Source organism: Callithrix jacchus, chromosome 9, assembly GCF_049354715.1.
Source record: "Callithrix jacchus isolate 240 chromosome 9, calJac240_pri, whole genome shotgun sequence".
NCBI lineage: Eukaryota > Metazoa > Chordata > Mammalia > Primates > Cebidae > Callithrix > Callithrix jacchus.
In genome coordinates this window covers 43,616,017-43,640,089 of record NC_133510.1, presented here as the reverse complement: position 1 = coordinate 43,640,089, position 24,073 = coordinate 43,616,017, and the positions used below count along the sequence as shown (strand labels likewise).

The 24,073-nt window shown below is 40.2% G+C and overlaps 1 protein-coding gene across 50 annotated transcripts in view; it reads left to right on the top strand.

The window, feature by feature from the left end:
* The window catches only part of PPFIBP1 (PPFIB scaffold protein 1), a 184,655-nt gene that overhangs the window by 80,828 nt on the left and 79,754 nt on the right, over positions 1-24,073 (top strand). The window lies entirely within an intron of this gene.

Here is a 24,073-nt window from a genome sequence, read left to right as displayed (position 1 = left end):
ACTTAAATTTGTAGGCTCTGTTAAGTAAGATTGTTTAAGGAATTCTGATGACACGATAGAAGAAATAGGCAGACTTGGAGTTGGAAAGAAGCAGCTTCTACTACCCAACAGATGCAGCCTGGCAGGTGCCCACAGACTGCCCACAACTCCCCTGGGTGATTGTGGACCTGGATTAATCCTGGAAGCTGTTTAAGTCAGAAGCAACATGTTCCCAAGCATTTACTTTATTTGTTTAATTATTTTTTATATTTAGGGGCAGGGTCCCACTCTGTTGCCCAGGCTGGAGTTCAGTGATGCTCACTGCAGCCTCAAACTCCTGGCCTCAAGCAAAGTTCCTCAGCCTCCTGAGTAGCTAGGACTACAGGTGCACACCACCATGTCTAGCTAATTTTCCCTAGCACTTATTTAACACTTATTATATGCAGGGTCTTGTACTAAGCACTTGATATTTGTCATTTGTTTAATCCCCACAGCAACTCAATCAGTTAAGTATCATCATATGCCCCATTCAATAGAAGGAAGAACCAAGGCATGAATGGTTGTATAACTCTCTTACATTCTTGATCATAAACCCAAGAGCCTGGATCCAAACATAGGTAGTCTGACTAAAGAGCCCCTGTCCTAACCTCTACACACTCTTGTCTCAGGAGGCTGACCACCCACATCCTCCCTGGAAGATTCCTGGGGGAGTTGATTCAGGCCAAAATAAACCCATGTTCTGGTTCCTTGGAAGAAAATCCTTCAGGGGAACAGCATGTGCTAAGATACTTGGAAGAGATAGATATGGTGTACAGGATTGGTCTAACAATGGTGTCCACATTTGGGGCATGCGAAAATAAGATTTAAAATAAGCATTCAGCTTTCTCTTCGGCTTAATGGGATCTGAGGTCTTTGCTCTGGCTTTTTGTAAAAACTCAGAGACTGTCTTCCAGAACTCTGGGGGCCTAGAAAAGAATCCGTAAGTAGCTTTCTCTCCATGCAGCTGGAGTGGAGCTGGGGGAGGAACTATGTGTTGTCATTGCTTATGGGAATGGAGCACTTTGAACTGAATATAAACATTTAAGGAAGAAATGATTTCCCAGCCTAAACCACCAAAGTTTAGAATGATCCTGAGGATAGAAGAGCTTCAAAGGGAGGCAACCTCAGAGAAAAGTTTTTTTTTAGATCCCTCCCACGTCACTAGGGAATTTTGGGAGCTACAATTTTAGATTTGAGTGGGGACATAACCAAACCATATCAGATATATTCTCTATAATATCTCTCTCTCTCTCTCTCTCTCTCTGTCTCTCTGTATGTGTATAAAACTTTTAAAATATACAACTCGGGTAGTGAAAGTACCTGAAACACACTTTTCTTGCCCTAAAAAACTATATAATCATTTAGGTTTTTCTTTCTAAAGCATCATAGAAATAGCAATGACACAGATTATTCTTAGGATGCCATGCTGAGGAATGTAGTCAACTCTAAATGGTAACTTTGCCTCCAAAAGAAGATCAGGGGGCTTAGGGGTCCTCATTAACAATACAGCTCATGTTAATTTCTTCTTTAGGGCCTTAATTTGACTTGCAGGTCTAGCTTCTCTTGGATTACAATTATTACATATCTAAGTAGTATAAGCTGCCTTTTTTCTTGAAGCAAGATCAACTACAATAAAGCTTCTTGAAGTTTTAGAAATGATAGTATGATGTGGATTTATAATGTCTTAGGCCTGAAGCCAATCATAACTAAGAATTGGAACACTTCCTAAGATTCATTTGACTTGATGGGATGTGGAACCTAAATATACAGAGTAGGAAGTTTCTAATTTAGAAGTTAAGCTGTTATGATGCTTAATTTTATGTATCATCTTGGCTAGACCATGTGGTATTCGGATATTTGTTCAACATTATTCTGGGGGTGTCCACGATGGTGTTTCTGTATGGACCAGTATTTGAATCAGTAGACCCAGTAAAGCAGGTTGCCCTTCCCGGTGTGGGTGAACATCATCCTATCCATTGAGGCCTGAATAAAACAAAACACTGAGTGAAGGAGATTTTGCACAGTCCTTCCTTGCTCCTGGAATCAGACTGGCCCTTACACTATCAGCTCTCCTGCTTCTCAAGCCTTCAGACTCAGACTGTAACTATATCATTGGCTTTTCTGAGTCTCCAGCTTGCAGTTAGCAAATCTTGGGACTTCTCAGTGCACATAACTGCATGAGCCAATTCCTTAAAATCTTTCTCTTTTCTGTTTCTTTTTCTTTCCTTCCCTTCTGCCTTCCTTCCTTTCTCTTTCTTCTTTCTTCTTCCTTCCTTCCTTCCTTCCTTTTTTCCATCCATCTATCCATCTCCTATTGGTTCTGTACCTCTACAGAACCCAGGCTAATACAGCTACTTATTTATTTTTCATTTATTGAAATTATTAAATATTTTAAGTATACAAGAAAGAGACGTCCTCAACCTGTGACAGGATGCACTGAGGGCACAGCGTCGTTGCCATGGTGTTCTTGCCAACAATGTATAATCTCAACCTAAACATGAGAAATAATCTGACACAACTCCAACCTTGGGACATTTGACAAAGTAACTGAAAAGTGTCAGGTCAAGAAAGGCAAGGAAAGACTGAGGTACTGTCACAGACTGCAAGAGACTAAGGAGAAGGAACCACTAAATGCAATGTGTGATTCTAGAGAGGACTGTAGAATAAAAAAAGGACACTAGTGGAAAAATGGGAAATCCCGATACCATCTTTGTTTTAACTAATCACGTTGTACCACAGTTAATACTGGTCTGATCATTCTGCTGTGGCTGTGTAAGATGTTAACATTAGGGGTGTAAGCCGAGAGGTATATGGATGCCCTGTACTGTGTTTGCAGCTTCTCTGTAAGTCTAAAATTAGGTCAAAATAAAAAGTTTAAAGAAGGGTTGGATGTGGTGGTTCATGCCTATAATCCCAGCACTTTGGGAGGCCATGGTGGATGCGTCACCTGAGGTCAGGACTTTGAGACGAGCCTATCCAACATGGTGAAACCTCATCTCTACTAAAAATACAAGAAATTAGCCAGGTGTGGTGGTGCGTGCCTGTGGTCCCAGCTACTTGGGAGGCTGAGGCAGGAGAATCGCTTTGATCTAGGAGGTGGAGGTTGTGCCACTGCCCTCCAACCTGGGCTACAAGAATGAAACTCCATCTCAAAAAAAAAAAAAAAGTTAGAATAATACATGAAAGTATAGAAAATGATATGACAAATGCCTATGTACTTAAATCTCAGTTTGGTCAAGTCTTACCATTTTGCCATATTTATTTCATTATATGTTTAAAAAGTAAACATAGATAAAACTTAAGCCCTCTTTTATTTCTTTCCTGAACACCTGCTTTCCCTGTTCCCTCATGAGCACTATTCTGAATTTGATGTTAATCTTGTACATGTTTAAATGCTGTTTTACATACTAGTATATTGTTTCACCTTTGAGGACAAAAACTTATGGAAATTGGAATTAATAGTATTACAGAGTAGTATATACTTAATACTACTGAACTGTACACTTAAAACGATTAAAATGGTATTTTTTCTTTTTCATTTATTAAAGTTGTTTTTAATATGTGTGTTTATGGGGTACAATATCATATTTGGACACATATATATTGTGGAATGGTCATATCAAGCTAATCCTGATGGCATAGCTATCACTTGAAATATTTATCATTTTTGTGGTGGAAACAATTGAAAATCATCTCTTTTAGCCATTTGTAAGTATACAGTACATTATTATTAACTGTTATCACCTTGCTATGCAATAGAACACCAGTCTTATTCCTCTTGTCTCACTGAAACTTTGTACCTGTTGACAAACGTCTTCCCTTTCCATCTCTACTCCTGAAAATGGTAAATTTTGTATATATTTTACCAGCAAAAACAATTAGGGGGAAGAAAGAACAACGTAAATGGACTACAAGTGATGCTTTTTAGAAACAAGGAAGTAGCTTATTTCCATTGCTTATTTTGTTTTATAAGAATTATTGTGACAAGGACTTCCTTCTTCCAAACGAAATTCTTAGCTGAAATATTTATAATGTTTATTTTTGGGATTGGGGAGAGGATGGGTATTATTTCCTATGCTCTGTTTATATGTTCATTCCCAAACAGATACAACTTAATCAAAGCTTGTGTATTTAATTAAAGTGGGCGGGGGGGTGGGGTGGAAATAGACAGTTTTGGTGTGTTCAAGGTTGAAAAGTATCATACCTCTTCCAAGGGCTACATACTCTGTCTGGTGCTTTCCCATGGTTGGTAATTTAATTTTATGACAGCCTCTGAGTTGTGTATTTTCATTCTAATATTAAGGTGTGCAATTCTGAGGATGTAGATTTGCCTCTGGAGTCCCTGCAGCTATGCTGCCACTTTTGAGAACTCTCCTCAGCTGATTTGTTTGTGCATCGTTGAGTTGACATAGTCCACAGTGCTAATAGAGGAGAGCTACAGGTTCCCTTTCCCACAACTCTGCCATTTAGCATGGCCATGAACACAACTTACAGACTGAATTCTGCCACACATATAAACATGTAATGGCCAGCAGGCACCAAAACATCACACAACCTTGTTCTGTAAGCTCCGAAACTGTGGTGTCCAATAGGGTGGCCACTAGCAACTTGCGGCTACTAAAATTTAAATGGAATTAAACAAAAATTGGTTCTTCAGTCACATTAGCCACATTTCAAGTGGCCAGTGACCACTTGTACTGACCTTATTAGTGTCATCTAAACATCTGTGTCATCTCAGAAAGTCCAGTTGGATAGAGCTGCTTTAGACGGTCCCTGTGTCTGTCTTTTGGTGGAGCTGGAGAACACTCAACAAAAGTACGTTTCATTAGAAGCAGATGGGACAATATTCTAGCATCAGGATTGGACTAATTTTCTTTCTTTCTTTTTTTTTTTTTTATTTGAGGCAGAGTTTCCTTCTTATTACCCAGGCTGGAGCGCAATGTATGGTGTGATCTTGACTCACCGCAACCTCCACCTCCTGGGTTCAAGCAATTCTCCTGCCTCAGCCTCCTGAGTAGCTGGGATTACAGGCACACGCCACCATGCCCAGCTAATTTTTTGTATTTTTAGTAGAGATGAGGGTTCACCATGTTGACCAGGATGGTCTCGATCTCTTGACCTCATGATCCACTTGCCTCGGGACGAATTTTCTTGTCAGCATCAGGTGACCAAATTTCCTCCAAAGCATGTAGAAACAGGACTGGGGAGAGTCTTCAGCTGAGGACACCATTTCCTCTTCCTCACCCAGCTTTACTAAGGTATAATTGACACATAAAAATGGTATATATTTAAGGTGTACAATGCGATGATTTCATGTAGCATATATTGTGAAATGATTACCACAGTCAAGTTTATTAACACATCTATCACCTCACTGTGTGTGTCTATGTGTGTGAAATCTATCTTAGCAAAATTTAAGAATATAATAGAAGATAACTGTATGTAGTCACCATGCTGTACATCAGATCCCCAGAACCATGGTCTGAGGGCACCCTTTTGAAAGGTTTAGACAACTGGGCTAGGTGGATTCTTATTTTCGGGTTATGCAAGAGTGGGGAAGGAAGTCTGTACAATACTAAGAGCCCATTATGAACACCATTTTATCACTGAAAAGTCATTTGCAGCATCAATTATTCTAAGTAACAACCCTCTGGTATTCATCAGAGATAAACATGGTTGACTTGGTTTTCTGTTTACATGAGCTTTTGATTAGTCATTCAAATGCTGACTACCCCAGGGTATAGGTCAAAAATAATTATCACCCTTGTGTCACAAAAATATCCATGCTGAAATATTTTGAAAAATTGCAGACAATGTGACTGCCTGTGTATAGATGACCTCACTTAGTTTTTACAACAACTCTTTCTAGTAGATATTGCAGGTATTAACCTCATTTTTGTTTCTGTTGAATTCTTGAATATCTTGTGGCCAGGCTATTGCATGATGGAACCAGTTGCTAAAGAAATGTGAATTATTTGTACAGTTACCAAACAAATAAGCATATAGCATTTCTTATTGTATTTTATAATGTCAAGGCTCCTACATACTTTAGGCCAAGCGTGATAGTGCTTCATGCCACACCAAATACAGGCAACCTAAGTCCTCTCCTAGCTCTCTGTTGGAATTATTTTCTGTACTTCTCAAATTTTTATTAATTCAGCAACTGTGTGCATGCCCCCTGAGTGCCTATCAGGTTCCAGGCCCTGCATCCTGCCACTTCTAGTAGCATCAGGTTCATTTTTAACCTGGTTCTTTTTCATCTGTAAAATAGAGATGATAATGTTGTCCTTGCAGAGTTTTCAAAATGATTATATGTGTGGGATGTTCCATAAATGGTTTATTTTTATTGCATAATTGAGGAGACAAACTCCTTCCTCTGCCTTTCCTTGGCAATACCCTTCTCGGGAAAATGTTTGTATTTTATTCTAAAATGTCAGACATAGATAACTTTCCAACTCTGATTCCATATCAAAATCATGTGTGCATGCAATAATTCTCCTTGTATTTATGTGATTATCTGACTATCTCCCTCAATGCATTGGAGCCTCCACCAGAGCAAGGTGGATCCAAAGTCGTTCTCAGAATTGTCAGCAACTGCCAGCATGGTGCCTGACCAACAAAACCCTCCTGGATTCTGGCCGTGATGGTTAGGGAACCACCAGAGTTAGCATCCTTTCACAATGTTTCAATTGCATGAGAGCCGCACTGGAGACCATTTCTAGTGCATCTCTAGTTGGAGTGGAAATGCCCAGAAGGGATCCTTTTGGGTTAAGCAGAGGTTTGGTGAAATGAGGGTCATCTAATCTGGAAATTCAGGGCCAACAGTTCTCCTTTTGGCACCATTCTAAATTGAGTAGGCAATCCCCTTGGTGGGAAGAATTTTGCACAAAATATGTTTACAGGGAAGGACATAGACTCCCTGAGTGCTGTTAATTATATCAAAGGAAACCAGAAAATGCAGATCAAGAGCAGAGTTGGCAATTAACTACTTATCCTTAAAAGACTAGAAGTCAGATGCTCAATATGTGTAGACCTTTGTTCTAGTTCTCTAGGGGTCTTTAAAGGAAAGCTGGGGTGGGGGTAGAAGTAAGAGGTAGAAATGCTCAGGTTTCAGGGTTGATTCTTTAAGTGGGACCCCAAGGGTTCAGAGCCAGACTAACCCAATTGGAGAAAATGGAGATAGGAGGTGGCCTACAGTGTTTTTCTTAAATTCTGGAAAATCAGAAAGATAACATACAGTATCTGAAGAGTGAATGAAGAATGAACATAAATAGCCAGAAATGTGAATGCCTATTATAATTAATACTTTAATTTAATTAGAGAATCGAGGATAAGCAGAATGACAACAGGTTAGCCTGCATTGGGGGCTGGAGTGAGATGGAGGTTGGATGTCTCTTGCATCTCTGTGGTCATTCTCGTAAGTCATCCCAGAGTTCCCATTAGTAGACCTGTCTGCAGGCCAAAACCTCCTGCCCTGCTCCTCCCACCTATAAATGATTTTGCTGATTTAGTCCTTTATATTTCTGTTCCTCTTATTCTTAGCATAAATAAAGCTTTCTCTGCACTTCCCTGAAGCTAAATAAAATTAAGCGATGGGAGGCTTCCTGCCTCATTGATCTCCCACAGCATCTGTGAATAGATGCTGTTGTATGTGCACACAATGGTCTCCATTCAATTAGGAACCACCTGTGCACCTCTCCTGTAGGAAGAGAGCTCTTTACCTGCATTAGCCCATTTTCATGCTGCTGATAAAGACACACTCTAGACTGGGAAATTTACCAAAAGAAAGAGGTTTAATGGGACTTACAGTTTCACATGGCTGGGGAGGCCTCACAGTCCTTATAGAAGGCAAGGAGGAGCAAGTCACATCTTACATGGATGGAATCAAGCAAAGAGAGAGCTTGTGCAGGGAAACTCTAATTTTCCAAACCATTAGATCTCATGAGACCCATTCACTATCACAAGAACAGCGTGGGAAAGGCCCGCCCCCATGATTCAGTCATCTCCCACTGGGTCCCTCCCATAACATGGAAACTATGGGAGCTACAAGATAAGATTTGGATGGGGACACAGAACCTAACCATATTATTACCCAAAATGCATTTATGGTGGCCTACCAGCTTGGGAAGTAGTTAATGAAAAGACATTGGTTAATGAAAACAATAATCAAGGCTTTGAAAAATCTTGTAATGTGAAAAACAACTTTAAAAATTATTAAAAAAAAATACAAAATGGGAAAATTAGAAGCTATAAGACAAAAGGGGGAAATATTTTTTGAAACCTACCAAGAGCAAAACTTTAGGGGTAGAAAGTAGTTCAGTGGTTGGCAGGAGCCCCTGGGGTTAGGGAAATGGCATAGGCTGCTAAGGGGTAAGGGGAGCACTTTGGGGACAGAAATAATCCACATCAGCACTGTCCAATAAAAATGTAATTGGAGCTACAAGTGGGAACCACTAATTTTAATTTTCTATAAATTTCTAAAAAAGAGACATGGGAATAGGTAAAATTAATTTTTTGATATTTTATGTAACTTAATGTATAAAATATAATTTCACTCTAAAATAAATATGAGTGGCTCACGCCTGTAATCCCAGCACTTTGGGAGGCCGAGGCGGGTGGATCACGAGGTCAAGAGATTGAGACCATCCTGGTCAATATGGTGAAACCCCGTCTCTACTAAACATACAAAAAAAAAAAAAAATTAGCTGGTCATGGTGGCGCGTGCCTGTAATCCCAGCTACTCAGGAGGCTGAGGCAGGAGAATTGCCTGAACCCAGGAGGCGGAGGTTGCAGTGAGCCGAGATCGTGCCATTGCACTCCAGCCTGGGTAACAAGAGCGAAACTCCGTCTCAAAATAAATAAATAAATAAATAAATATTAAATTATTATGGTTTTTTTTTTGTTTTACACTTATGACACATTTGATTTTGTGCTGGCCACATTTCAAGGAGCTATGTGTGGCAGGTCTGTGGGCTACACAGTTCAACCCAGTTTTCGTGTTGGTTTCATGGCTGTATACATCTGTCAAAGCCTATCAATTATTTGTCTTGAAAGGGTCCCTTTTACTATGCGTACATTACATCAATTTTTAAAAAATTCCTGATAGCCATTATGAACCAATGTATGTTCCATCCATGTATTAAAAGTATTTGTCTTGAAATGGATTTCAGAAATGGAATTTGGCAATTCCATGTCAAATCCCAAAATAAAAGTTAAGAGCATACATTAGAATCACCTAAGGCTAGTAATTTTCATAGACTTCACGGGGGTGTGAGTGTATATGTGTTTCCATTACACAGCTTAGTTTAGAAAGGTCTAGTGAAAATTTATCTAGACACTGCAATTTAATAAAAAAAGGATTTGCATATGTTTGGCAAGATAAAGATAAGCCCAAATTGTTTTGAGAAAGACAATGCTATTTTAAGAAAGAACTTGTCCCCCTCTTTTGTTTTATGGCTATTTCTCTTGCAGCAGTATGAAAAATCACTCTCTTGACTTCCTTCTGCTTCTATTGTATAATGTGTTTTGCAGTAACTATTTTGACAGTGGATCTGCTGCAGGCATTTTTGGGGTGGGGGAGGGTGGGGCTATGTACCCACTTGGTAAGAGGAGTTTGTGAGGGAGTAAGTTTAACTTTCATCACTAAAGCTCGGAAATTTTTTTAGCTGTACAACCGTGTGTTAGTAGTTACAAATAATACTGTTTGCTATTTGATAGCTATTTTAATGTTTTCTTTTCTCCACCGGAAAGTCCGTGTTTAAGTTTTGCTGAAGCTTACATAAACTTTGACAATTTACAAATGAATAAGTCTAAGAGAAATAGGCCAAAGGATATTTTTGAAATGATTTCGAAGCCCAGATATCTGGGCTGAAAATAAGATCAAATTTGTTGGGGTTGAAAAATCAATTCCATGAGTTTGGGCTGGGGAAGACCCAACTGATGAGAAAATTAAATCACAATATCCAGACTAATAAACCTGAGAGCACAAAATGTGATGTAGTTGTTTGAGCACTCTATAACCCACCGCGTCCATTTAACAAGTAGGCCACAGATTAGGCGCAAGGTAAACCCTTCTCAGTTTGTTTCACCTTAGTTTAGAGTTTAGCTCGGTACTCTGCTAATCCAAGAAGCAGTTAATCCATCTATACTTGCTATCAAGATGAATTTTATATATAGCAATGAAAATCAGATTTCAATATGCATTGAAAATGCAAATCCCTGTGCCCCATTTTTAGGAGTTTCTGGTTTAATAGACAAGGAATGGGGCCTAGAATCTGCACTCTGAGCATGCATTCCACATGATTTTTTAATGTTTTTTTTAAATTGTACTTTAGGTTCTGGGGTACATGTGCAGATCATGCAGGATTGTTGCATAGGTACACACATGGCAATGTGGTTTGCTGCCTCTATCCCCCCGTCACCTACATCTGGCATTTCTCCTCATGTTATCCCTCCCCGACCTCCCCACACCCCACTGTCCCTCCCTTGGCTTCCCCAACAGACCCCAGTGTGTGGTGCTCCCCTCCCTACGTCCATGTGTTCTCATTGTTCATCACCTGCCTATGAGTGAGAACATGCGGTGTTTGATTTTCTGTTCTTGTGTCAGTTTGCTGAAACTTATGGTTTCCAGATTCATCCATGTCCCTACAAAGGACTTATGCCAGCAGACTCCACCCTGAGAAACTCTAATCTGGAGCAACCAGTTAAACTTTTACTAGGTTTTCTGTACAGATTAGGCACTGTGATAAATTCAAACAAAAGGCAATTTCTTTGTCATGAACATGCTAACGTAACCTATAAGGCAGTATGCTGGGAGTGGTGCAGCCAGTACACATGGGAAGGAGCTAGAGACAGGGGCCAGTGCTACCAACAGTTGATTCAGATTAATGGAAACAAAGCTGCATGTCCACCTCGTGGGAAATAGCATGAGCTCCAAAAGGGAGAATGGCATTACTGGGGGAAGCAGCTGCACTTAGATGTCATCTGCAATGTTGAAGCACTTAGGAAGAAAACTGATTATGACAATTAAGAGGCAGATGTGAAAGAAACGCGTTTGAGCATTGTCAGAGGTTCTGAAACTTGAGTGTGCATTAGAATCACCTGAAGGACTTGTGAAAATACAGATTTCTGGGTCCCTTACTCAGAGTTCCTGATTCAGTAGGTGTGGAGTAGAGTCTGAGATTTGCATTTCTCTGACAACTTCTGAAGTTATGCTGGTCTGGGGGACCCACTACTCTTTGAGACCCACTGCTCTTAATTTACCAAAAATCCATAGATGATGATGGGTGCAAATTGCAAGATTGGGGCAGGTAATGATTATCAGGTGTGACCTTGCACTCCTACATATGGGCTATGGGGCTATGTTCCTCCCCATTTTTTTCCTTCTGTGACATTTTTACTCTCAGAACAACTGGTCTAACCAAAAATACTCTGGGGGTGGGGACAGGAATGTGTCTGTGGAGAGTAATTTGAGAACTATAAATAAGGCTTTTTCTTTCTGAATTGAGATTTTATTGGTTGTGTTGAGAATCAGTGCACGACATTCCAATTTGTACACAGTTATGTACTGAAACTGTAAAAGGCCATTAGAATTCTTTTTAAATTCATTGCGTTTCTTTTTAAAAGTTATACCAATGACTCTCCAGCTTAGAATTTGGAAATAAATTTTCCTTAAGAGGATATCAAGTACTAGTATCTTCAAATGTTGATAAGCTGTTACACATGTCATATGAATTCACAATTTAATAACATATACACTGCATACTCACATATTCAGTCTTTCTCAGCATAATAAATTTATTAGGAAAACAGGACTACTGTGACCAAAGATGCTACACACTGCACACTGCTCTGACAGGGAAAGCCATGACCAAAGAGTAATATTTTTAAGGAAACAATTTACTAAAAACCATCATGAGAGTAGTAGTAGTCGTAAATGTTGGAGATGTTAAATGCAGGACTGTGAATCCATATTGCCATTTACTGTGCTGTGTGTTAATAGGATATGGAAACCAATCCCCCATCTATAAAGTGTTAAGCTGACACCCAAGACAGTCAAAGTCTGCCATAATTAAATGTCCCACACTATTTTCTGGTTATATACAAGAAAATAAACTATCAGTGAATGTTTTCACCTCTTACAAGCATTTACCCTTAAAAAAAATGTGATGAGGTAGAATTCTCTCCTTAAAAATATTTCTAGAACTAATAAAAAACTTGTATTTACAAAATAGTGGATAAAAATATTCCTCTGGATTGTGCAAGAAGGAAGACAGGGACCGCTGATAAGACAGGGTATCAGTCAGACTTGGTGTCTTTCTCTGTGGCTTCATCCGACTCTCCTTGTTTTTATTGTCTCCTTTTCTGTAGATAGACCTTTAGTTTCTTGATCAGTCACTTCAGCCTGTTTTCCCTTTGCTTGTTTTCCCCTTTCATTTGCATTTTTTTTTTTTTGTCTGAAGATTTATCCTTTCCTCTGCCTTTTTGGGCTTTGTTTTACTTTGTAGGAGCAGGTTTGGCTGACCACCTTGCAGATCTCTTCCTGGTGTCTCCCTTCACTGATCCTTCAGCTGAGCTAAGCTTCCTTCTGGGCATCTTGGTGTGGGGAGAGTGTGGGCTGGGTGTCTGCAGGCTGCAGTGCACCAAGAGCCTTCCTGAAACTGGGCTACCTGGCCGCAGCTGCTGCTGTTCCCGTCTGAGAACTACAGATCTTATATTCAGCATGTAGCCAATTACTTCTAAAACTCTGATCAGAACTGCATGTCTCAGATTTAATTTTAGAAAACCATAAGTATGGAATATAATATTTTATCATGAAGGCCTTTTAATCCTCTGCTTTATGAAAGTCTCAACTCTAAAACTGTACTCATGACATTAACCCCCAAACTTGCTCCTCCTCCAGTGTTCTTTAGAAATGGCATCCTCAGCTGCCCATCTTTTCAGTACCGCAGGCGGGCCTCATCCCGGACATCATTCCTTCTCTCGCGCACTTTCATTCCTGCATCCAGTCACTCACCAAGTCCCATCGGTCCCGTCTCCTAATGTGTGTTACATCTGTCTACTTCTGTTGCCTTCACTACCTCCACCTTGTGCAGTCTACCAACTCTTCACCGGCTCTTCCCACATCTTCTCGGGCTCCGTTCTGGTCATTATGGTATAGGAGGCAGAGTGATTTTTTTTTTTCTTTAGAAACACAAATCATATCAGGTCATATCAGGTCCTTGAAGGGTGTTTACGACCCTTCAATGGCATCCCACTGTTTTTAGGGTAATCCTTAAATTCTCAAAATGGTCCCACGGGCCCTGCGTGGCATGGCCTCCCCCGTATTTTCATCCTCATTTGCAGCCATTTCTCCTTTTGTTCTCTACACTTCAGTCCACTGACTGCTTCACTTCCTGAGCTAAAGGTGTTTAAAGTCACGGCTGTTTACTGAGATAATCCTAGATGAATATCCCGGAGTATCCACAGAGAAGAGGGTGAAAGTGACACTCGCAGATGACATTTTTATTAACACTGACAAATGGCCCCATTCTATTTCTGTTTGAAAACAAGGCCTTGGGAAAGGACCATTGCTTGTCCTTAGAGAGTCTGAACAAATTAGAAAATGGTGCCCCTCACGGGGAATGCAGTCCCTGAACTGCATGGATTGGATTTTAGCCTCTACGCACCCAGGGTGAGGCACTCTGTGAAGGACATGACCTGCACAGCAGGAATGGTGACAATCTCTGGAGATGTCAGTTGGTTTGCTTCCAAATTAAAACAGGTCTACATAGCTTTGTCTTATTTAGAAGTGGAACAACTGTGCAACTTCTGGAACTCCCTGGTAGCCCAGTAGTGATTTTGTAATAATAATTAATATGAAAAGCTTTTACCATGAGGCTAAAAAGTTCTTTGCATGGCCAGAAAGACATTTGATTTTTTACCTTTGCAAGCCAGCATTGATGTGTCTACACTGCTAGTTCTGTAGCTGTTTTTCAGAGTTGAAGACCAGGTGTGATTTACAACCTAGAATGTCTCTAGCTGCTGGCAACTAAGTTTGGCACTGAGCACTTGCTGCCCAGACTATGCTGTTTTACTCTGTGGAGAAAGGCCTCGTTGGAGAGGCACAACATTTTTTCTTCTGACATGTTTGCTCTTGTGGAAGTGGCTTGAAGTATTTGAGTCCTGGCAGCAGAAAACATGGGAGGAAACTTAATTCTTGCTGAGTATGAATCATCCTATAAAAATCAAAATTGAACACTTTTAAAAGCAGTTTCATTGTTGGTATAAAACTATTCATCAATCATTGGATTGCTTTGATGTGCATATTATGTATCTGTGTGTCTCTGCCAGGATCTTAACATGAACCTCTCCCAGAACAAACAAACACTGAATAAATATTGCTATGATTTTGCTAATTACTTATACTTTTGTCTTTGACTTAGAGACAGTTTTGTTTCTTTTTTTTTAACTCTGTGTTGAATATGAATTCAGTTCTTTTTCCTTTTTCTTTTTTTTTGTATTTATGGAAGTGCCTAACTTTTATGAGGGGCGAGGTGGGGAATATAGGAAAGTGTGAAAAACAACCACATATGCACAATTCCTTTGTAATCTCAAACACTAATGGACACCCTCTGGAGGTCATTGCCAGATCTCAGTAGGAACAGAATTTAAATCTGGGAGCAAGTAATCACTCTGTAAATGTTTGCTATGATACTGGAATCACCAAATATACTGTATCTAATTGAATTTCATTACTGGGGCATGAAAGACAGTTGGTTGAATATTGTCACTGAAATGAATATATTGTGGCCAGCAGATTGTTGCCTATACAGCGCTGTAGCTGGGGTTTTCAGGCCACCTGCACTTTGGAAAGTTCTGGATGCTGAAAGTATTGGCAAGGTTGGGTCCTTCTGAGGGCCAGGAAGGAAGGATCTGTTCCAGGCTTCTCTCCTTGGCTTGTAGATGGCTGTCTTCTTTTGTCTTTACATCATCTTTCTTTAATACACATCTCTGTGCCCAAATCTCCCCTTTTTATAAGGATTCCAGTTATACTGGATTAGGGCCCATCCAATAATCTTGTTTAAATTGATTTTCTCTATGAAGACCCTATATCCAAATCAGGTCACATGCTGAGGTCCTGGGGCTTAGGATTTCAACATACAAATTTGGGAAGGACATAATTAAACCCATCGCACCATTCGTAGTTGAACCTCACCACAAATTAGCCTCAGAAATCAAGCTGTATTTATTTTATGTTTTGTTTTTATTTGCTTATTAGCTAAACTTATTTTGGAACCAATATTATTGGTTCAGTCTATGATCTGAACCAATTTCCATATTATGGTTGAATTTTATTTTTTTTTTTCAACCCAGCAGACCGCCGTGATATTGGTTCTGCAGTCAGCACTGCGGTCACTCTCTCTCGCTCTCTCTCCCACTCTCTTTCTCTGTCTCTCATTTGTTTCATGAGTCATTAAGCCAAATAGTGTTAGGTAAATGAAAGCCCATATGATAGTAGCACCTTGAACAAGAGGACCACTCCTTTCCCCCAAGTCCATGACCTGTATCCTGTCTAACATTCTAGTTCTGAGGATTTTAAATTTAATTTGTTGATGTGTAGTGTGTTTTCACTTGCCACCTTGTTTTAGCTACACCATTATTGCATATACCTCATTTTCCTTGTTTAGTTGTGCGGTTTTGATATTCACAGCTCTCTAGTGCTGTGGACTCAATGTTTATTCCGAGAGTTTGCAGCTGACTTTTCTGGGAGGTCATTCTGATGTTGTCCAGTGATGCTGTCAGAGGTGCTGGTTCCTGAAGCACCTTTTCTACTTTCTTCCTTTTCTACTCTGGGCCTTTCCCAGTTTCTAGGAGGTCAAAGTGTCTGCCAAGCCTCTCTCTCTGCAGCCCACTGGCATCAGTCATACTTGTATGCTCCATCTGTACTTTATTGGGTTTTTTTGTTTTTTTAGACAGGGTCTCACTCTGTTACCCAGGCTGAAGTGCAGTGGTGCAGTCATAGCTCACTGTAGCCTCAGCTTCCCAGACTCAAGTGATCCTCCACCTCAGCCTCCTGAGTAGCTGGGACTACAGATGTGTGCCACCACACTCAGCTAATTTTTTGTTTGTTTTAATGGAGACAAAGTCTCACTATGTTTCCCTGGCTGGTCTTGAACTCCTGGGCTTACGCGATCCTCCCTCCTCAGCTCCAAAACCGCCAGGATTGCAGGTGTGAGCCGTGGTACCTGGCTCCATCTGTACTTCAGAACTCATCCCCCTCCCTGTTCCCCCAGCATATTATGTGCTAATTTGACTGGTATGTACCCTCTTAGGCTTCTGGGCCCTGAAATACAACCCATATTTTGTTTCCCCCTATCCTAAGAGATAGGTGGAATAGAAAATTGTCTCCCCTTTTTTATTAAATGAGTCAAATTCTGGCTCTCCTCAAATATATTCCAAAATATCAGTGATTGGTTAATAAAACATCTTATCCCTTCAGAAACAGCATTTAGGGTTGGTTAGATAATATACATATCAATCATCATCATCATCATCATCATCGTCATCTGTACTTCCCTAAACCTGTAAAAAAGCAGGGTGGAATAGCATGAATTACTGATTGTACCTAAGCACAGGAAGGCCTGGGACCCCATCTCTCCAGAAGAAATTAGATGGCTTGAGAAGCTTTCTTTGTTCTGGATAATTTCAATCCCAAAGACCAAAACCCCTGCAATTAGACTCTTCATGATTGCCATGCCTGGCTTTCTGTTAGAGAAAATCCTAGAGGAAAACAGAAACTCCCAAGGAGCTGGGTAGCCAGGAGAGGAGCCCATACCTTCCGACTTTCATCTGGCAACCTGATGGTTTTGGCATTTGACCTGTCTGAAGAAAAGAAGCCCAGGGTATCACACACGAATTCCACTATCTAAATTGACAAAAGTACTCTCTCCAGGGTAGATATGCTATCAGAGCTTAGATATAAGGATGTTTTAGAATTATAACTCGGAAGACAGGTGTGCTGGCTCATACCTGTAATCCTCGCACATTGGGAGGCCAAGGCAGGTGGATCACCTGAGGTCAGGAGTTTGAGACCAGCCTGGCCAACATGGCGAAACCCTGTCTCTACTAAAAATAAAAAATTAGCCGGGCATGGTGGTATGCGCCTGTAATCTCAGTTACTTGGGAGGCTGAGGCAGGAGAACTGCTTGAACCTGGGAGTCGGAGGTTGCAGTGAGCCCAAGCTGTACCACTGCACTTCATCCTGGGAAACAGTAAGACACCATCTCAAAAAAAAAAAAATTTTTACTCAGAGACCTGAAGTGTCAGGCCCACCAATAGTTCTTTGTCCCTTGATGTTAGTCCCGTGACCTAGCTCTCCAGCACTAGGGACTATTCTTGTGTTTAGTTTCATCTCCTGTCTTCTAGGGGTAGGTCACAATCAAATAGCTCCCAGTTCCTTCCTTCGGGAGGACAATGACCTTGCCTTCCCCTCACAATTCCATACAGCGCTGCTCCTTAGACTCCACACCCCAGGTCCAGAATAGGCAGGGTGGCTACTCTGGGACTAATCTCTCTTCCGATCTCTTGTTAAAATGGTTTTAGCAGAGATTTGTCCCTAGCAGCTGGTAGTTTCTCCCCTCATCACTATATTAAGATGTCCTTGACCAAGGATGGTGGCTCATGCCTGTAATCCCAGCACTTTGGGAAGCTGAGATGGGAAGCTCACTTGAGCCCACAAGTTCAATACTAGGCTGGGCAACACAGGGAGAGCTTTTCTCTACAAAAAATAAAAAAAATTAGCCAAGTGTAGTGGTACACACCTGTGGTCCCAGCTACCTGGGAAGCTGAAGCAGGAAGATCACTTAAGCCCGAGCAGTTGAAGCTGCAGTGAGCCATGATTGGGCCACCGCACTCCAGTCTGGGCAACAGAGCGAGCCTCTGTATTTTAAAGAGAGAGAGAATAAAAGACCTCCTAGCCCACGACTTCTTTAACTTTTTGCTTACACATTGGGGCCTTCAGCAAATTAAGAAAAAACTTGGTGAGCTCCTGAATAGTGATGCTAGGCCTCAGCATGTACAAAAGAGTCCTGGAGTGTGTTCACGGTTCTGCTTAGCTTTTAGAGCAGAGCACTTTTACTGCCAGACTCCTAAGCTACTAATGGGCCAGTTGTCGGGGATGAGTATATGCAGAGAGGCTGTCTGCAGATTTTTCCGCTCATTCTCTATCAGGTGCTAATTTCAAGCTGGCAGAAAAAGAAAGAAAGAACAGCCTACAATGCAATAGAGCTTTCCTCTGGGAGGAATTTTTTTAAATTAAAAAAATAAGCAATGACAGATTTTACTTCAACAAAGAATTGTTACATAATTGGAATCACCAAGATTCTTGCATTTATATTGAAATAAACGGGTGACTTATTTTTAACAACTTCAAAATGACAGTTGCTATTAGTTAATTAATTAAACAGAAAAATTCCATGCTAACTAAAGGAAGCAACTGGTGGTATTTGCTAGTATTAATACCTTTTAGTTATAAGTTGGCTATCTGAGAAACCCTTCTTGATTTGGTTCATTAATCCAAAGAATGAATCATGAATAGAAGATACAGCCACGGAAAACTGTAGTTCCTGCAGACAAATCCTGGGGAGGTTTGACACCATGGGGGTTCTGAGCTTGGGCTACTTACCACATTTATTGCCCCTCTTTAGACCCCTAAAGCCTCAGCAAAGTGTATCTCTCTTAAGATCCTATTATCCAGCTTTAACTTCCTTTCTCAAATCCAGGAAATAATACAAGTTATTCAGAAAATTCCTATGTTGGAGTTTTCAGAAGGATGTTGAGAAGTAAAAAATGGCACTCCCCCTTTGTGTTTTGTTGCATAATAAGAGAAGACAGCAAAGAAAGGGTAATGTCAAAAAGACCATAATCATGCGTGCAAAATGCATGTCCACACCCAGCAGAGGGGTGGGTAGAATTCAGGACCAGTTTGTGTTGGATTCCAAGATGAAAAGAGGCTAAGTGGATGTGCCTGTGTTTCCTCAAGGCAGGAATTTATGGTATTTACTAGCGCAAAGCAATCACTTAAAAGTTGAGTCAGATATTCCTGTACTCACTTTTAGGCATAGTTTATAATAAGGTAATGAATGATTCATCTAGTTCCAACTTCACAGTAATAATCTTGGGTTATAGACATGGAAAAAGGATTACATTTATCTGGTTCACTTTTATTTTACAAACAAGGAAAATGAAACTTGGAAAATTTGCTTGAGCAGTATGCTCTGTAACATCTCATAACTCCCGGTGGTATCATTTTTCACAAAAGAGGTGGAGTAGAGGGAAGAAAATGGTATCCACAGGCCAGGGTCGGGGACCAGCCACACTCCAATCCCTGCTGGTGACTGTCCCCAGCCAACCTGGTGGCCTCAGCTGAGACCCAGGCCCTCCTCCAAAAGAAGTCTCTCAGGATAACTCAGGTATCACTAGTCATCTGGAGGATAAAGGCAAAGTTTGCATGAAAGTGACGATTTTTGGGGGAATGTTTAAATGTTTCCATGCCTCATTTGCCTCTTCTATAAAAAGGAATAGTAATAGGTTTTTTCTAAATCTCTTGGATACTTACTAAGCACTTAATAAATATTAGTTGTTATTATTTTCTTTTTTTCATTCTCACTTCTTTTCCCTCTCTGCCTTCCTCTCTCCTCTTTCCCCTCCTTTCCTTTTTATACCCTATCTCCACTGTTTGCAAGCATAATATATAGGGCATGAGAGACTTTTTTCTTAAAAAATCTGGTTAGTTCTGTGTTTTCTTTCCAAATTTTCTAGACCTCAGTTTTATCAGTATATTTTGAGAACCCCACTGGTGGACATTTAGATTGTTTCCAGGCTTTTTTGGTTCTGTTTGAATCCTTCCTCTTCTACTTTGCAGCCCTGTGATGTCTTCAAGAGATGATGATCCTTGATGGCATTTTGGGGGTGATGTTCAGGTGGCAGCCAAATTGGAGGGGTCCATGAGCAGAATGTGGGACTACTCATTCCAAGGGCATCATTGTGGAGAGGAAGAGCTAGATCCTAATGTAGGAAGGGTGAGGGGAAGTGATTGGGAGTGTTTTTTGTTTGTTTTGAGCTGGAATTTTTAGATCCAGAAGATTTTCAACATATTTATTAATTTAGCAGAAGGAAACAGAGGAATGGAAGAGATTGAAGATGTAAAAGAGTAGGAGAATAATTGTCTGAAAGCTTGGCATGCAATCAAGAATAAAAGGGCGAAGACCCTTCTGTGACAGAAGGCTAAGAGCCAAGAACAGACAAGTCTACACAGGAACTTTAGATAGAGAGTTCCCCAAAATTGGCTTTCATATTCTCAGTGTTGGGGGATTTGGAGCAATCTGCTGAGATTAAGTGTTGGAGGAATAGGAACAGGTTAGCGGAGAGTTTTGTAGGAATTTTTAGAGACAGGCTTTGTGAGAAATGTGACGGGGGGAATTAATAATGGATAAAAGGATTCTTGAGTAACATTAAGTGCCCAGTCAAGATTAGAAGCGGCCATTTGAAGTGGATCCAACTCAACTTTCTCCAGCCATGCTTGGTACAGCTACATCAAGAGGCAGCAAGACGTTTCATGAGGAAAAATAAATTTTTAACCCTCTATTACTCTTTAATAGAGGGCAGGATCGAAGTTTCCTGAGGTGAAGATAATTTGAAGGCATCCAATACGGATGGTATAAATAGCAAAAAATTGAAAAGTATATTGTTCCCCCTGGTTTTTAAGCTCAAATAAACACCCCATTAAGTAGAATGTATACCCCAATAACTTAGAATACTCAACTTTCAGGATGCCACTTAAAAAAGTAAGGCAGATGCTGTCCTTAGCTAGGGAAAAGGTATGTTTCTGGCAGGTGAGTTCCCTTCACCAAGTCCATGAGATGGACTTGATTGGAAGCAAATACAGAATTGGAGATGGTCAGCAGAACAGAAGCTCCTTAGTTCCTAGATCAGTTTCTGGAACATGGTAGGTAAATGAGAAATACTCTGTGAATAAAGTACAGTTGTATCTCGGTGTCCATGGAGGATTCATTCTAGGATCTCCTGAGGATTCCAAAATCCATAGAGGCTCAAGTTTTATATAAAATAATTTAGTATTTGCATATAACTTGCATACATCCTCCTGCATATATTGAATCATCTCTAGATTACTTAGAATACCTACTACAATGCAAATGCTATCTAAATAGTTGCTCTACTTTATTTTAAAATTTTTATTATTTTTTTCTTTGAATATTTTAAATCGGTGGTTGGTTAAATTCATGGATATGAAATTCATGGATATGGAGGGCTGACTGTATGTATATGAGTAAATGTATAAATTTATTCATATCACTTTGGAGCATTAGTCCTGTGATATATTTTCCATAGTAAAATGTGGAAAATTCTGACTGTATTGGTCATTTGTTAGTCCTGCCCACGTCACTCAACATGTAGCTGTGGTAAAAACAAGTTTTCAAGTTCCTGTCAAGACAGTTAAACACATTTAATTTCTTCTGCCTCTCTGCCTCCTTCATTATCTCTCTCCTGAAAGTTATGGGTTGTCAGAACTTTTATTGAAATGAAAACAGAATCTAAGTTGATATTCTAAGACATGAAAGAGTCAGAGTCAAACAAGTCCATTAATATTCCATTCTTTCCTATGCAGTACTCCAAAGCATGTTTGGTGGTGCTTAAGGAATTTGATGGATATAAACAGTTGTTTATTTCATGATCACCATGGTAAGTGTAACCAAAAATAAAATTCCAGCCACTTGAATTGGCCCCTCCTCTCAGCCAAGAGCATTCATTCCAAAGTTAACCTGAAAAACTAGTTCGGGCCATGATGGGAAGGGGAAGCCAGACATGACTCATTATTCCCTCCTCCTTTTTGAAATTACTGATAGAACAGACTCTTTTTAAGTCTGATAAGAAACATTGATAATCCATTCTCTGAAGCCTCCAAGTAGGAGGCTTCATGTATGTGATAAAATTGTGGTCTCTACAACCCCTTATCTTAACCCAGACATTCATTTCTATTGATTCTAAGTCTTTGGATATTAAAAAGTTTTTCGACCAATTGCCAGTCAGAAATTTGTAAAATGTATCTGTGATCTGGAACTAACCATGCCCCCCCGACCAATTGTGCCACCTTTCTGGACCGAACCAGTGTAGATCTTACATGTACCAACTGATGCTTTATATCTCCATAAAATGTATAAAAGCAAGTTGTAGTCTGACCAACTTGAGCATATGTTCTTGGGACCTCCTGAGGGCTGTGTCATGAGCTATTGGTCACTCATATTTGGCTCAGAGTAAATCTCTTCAAAATACGTTACAGAGTTTGACTCTTTTCATTGCCATAGATCTGGTATAGAAATTTCAAGAGTGGGTCTTTAGTCCTTAAGAAGCTCAATCTAGTAGAGAAAACATTCCAAGGACCTGGTTAAACAAGTCTGCTTGCCAGAGACATACTTTTTTCCTTAGCCAAGTATAACATTTATTAGAGATAACCAATGGTTCCAAATGTACTTGGTAACAGAGGCTGAGAGAAAATGGGTGTGGGGGAAGACAACAAGTGCTACAGGAGTACTTGATGACGTGATAATCTTCCTTGAGTATTCTGTCTTGACATTCAGTTTTTATATACAAGATCTAGGCATAGTTGTTTACTGGATGTCCATGGGGAATTGGTTCTAGGACCTCCCTAGATATCAAAATCCAGAGATGCTCAAGTCCCTGATGTAAAATGGCATCATATTTGCCTGTAACCTAGGAATATCCCCTGTATGCTTTAAATCATCATTAGATTACTTATAACACCCAATACAATACAGATGCTAGGTAATTCTTTGTTGTGTTGTTTAGGGAATAATGACAAGAAAAGGTCTGTACATCTTTAGTCACAGACACAATTTTTTTCAAATATTTTTTGTTCATGGTTGTTTGAATCCACTGATGGGGCACACAGGAATATGAAGTGCTGGCTGTATTTCATCAAGTATAAAAGATGGCAGGGTAATGACTCACCCAGATGCTACTTTTATAGTTCCTCCTGTTGCCTTCCTTTGGTAGATGAAGGAAATGCTGTCACGCTCAGAAGTTGAGAGTGGGCAGCTAGTTGCCTTAGTAAATGGCCCCTCCATCCTCCTATGGCTTAGACCATAGTCTTGAGTTCTTCCTTTCTCCCAAATGCCATATCAAGTTCTGTTAGCATTTATATCAAAAATATATACAGGGTAATAGAAATGTTGCTTTCTTGTCAGGGCTGTGTTACATAGGTGTATGCATTTGTCAGAACAAATCAAACTGTGCAGTGAAGATCTGTGCATTTCACTCTCTATAACTGAATTTATATATGTAATGCATCTTAATATGTATAGTAATATATATTTTGTACTGAATATATATATAGCAATATGCATTATATATATTTACATGTTTACTACATGTGTATTCACACATACGTACATAACTAGGGTTCAATCACAACCTCCATTGCTCCCACCCTCCATTGCTCCGAGCCACCAGCAGGACACCTCTTATCTGAATTGCTGTAGTCGTTTTCTAGCTGCTGTTCTTGCCTCTACCTTTGCTGTCCCTGCAGTGTGTTCTTAGGAATAATACGTCTTAAGACATAAATCAGATCATGTCATTCCTTGGCTCAGAACCATCCAGTGGCCTTCCACCTCCATGCTCAGTTGAAGTCAAAGCCTTGTCATGGCTCATGAGGCCCCACTACCCCACCACTCTCATCACACCTTCTGTGCCTCTGGGACCACACTGCCTACTAACCCTCTGGCTCACCACCTTCCAGCCCTCTGACCTCAAACATCAACTACAGGAAGCTCTCCCTCCTCGGGGCCTTTGCACTTACTGTTGTTTCTTCCTGGAAGCTCTTCCCAGACATTCATGTGATTTTCTCCCCTTGTCTCCTTCAAGGTTTTAATCAATGTCACTTTATCAATGGGGCCTTCCCTGATTATCAGATCAAAACTTCAAAGTCCCTGCCATGCCCTTTCTGTACAAAGAGCTGACACAATATATAATTAGGAGG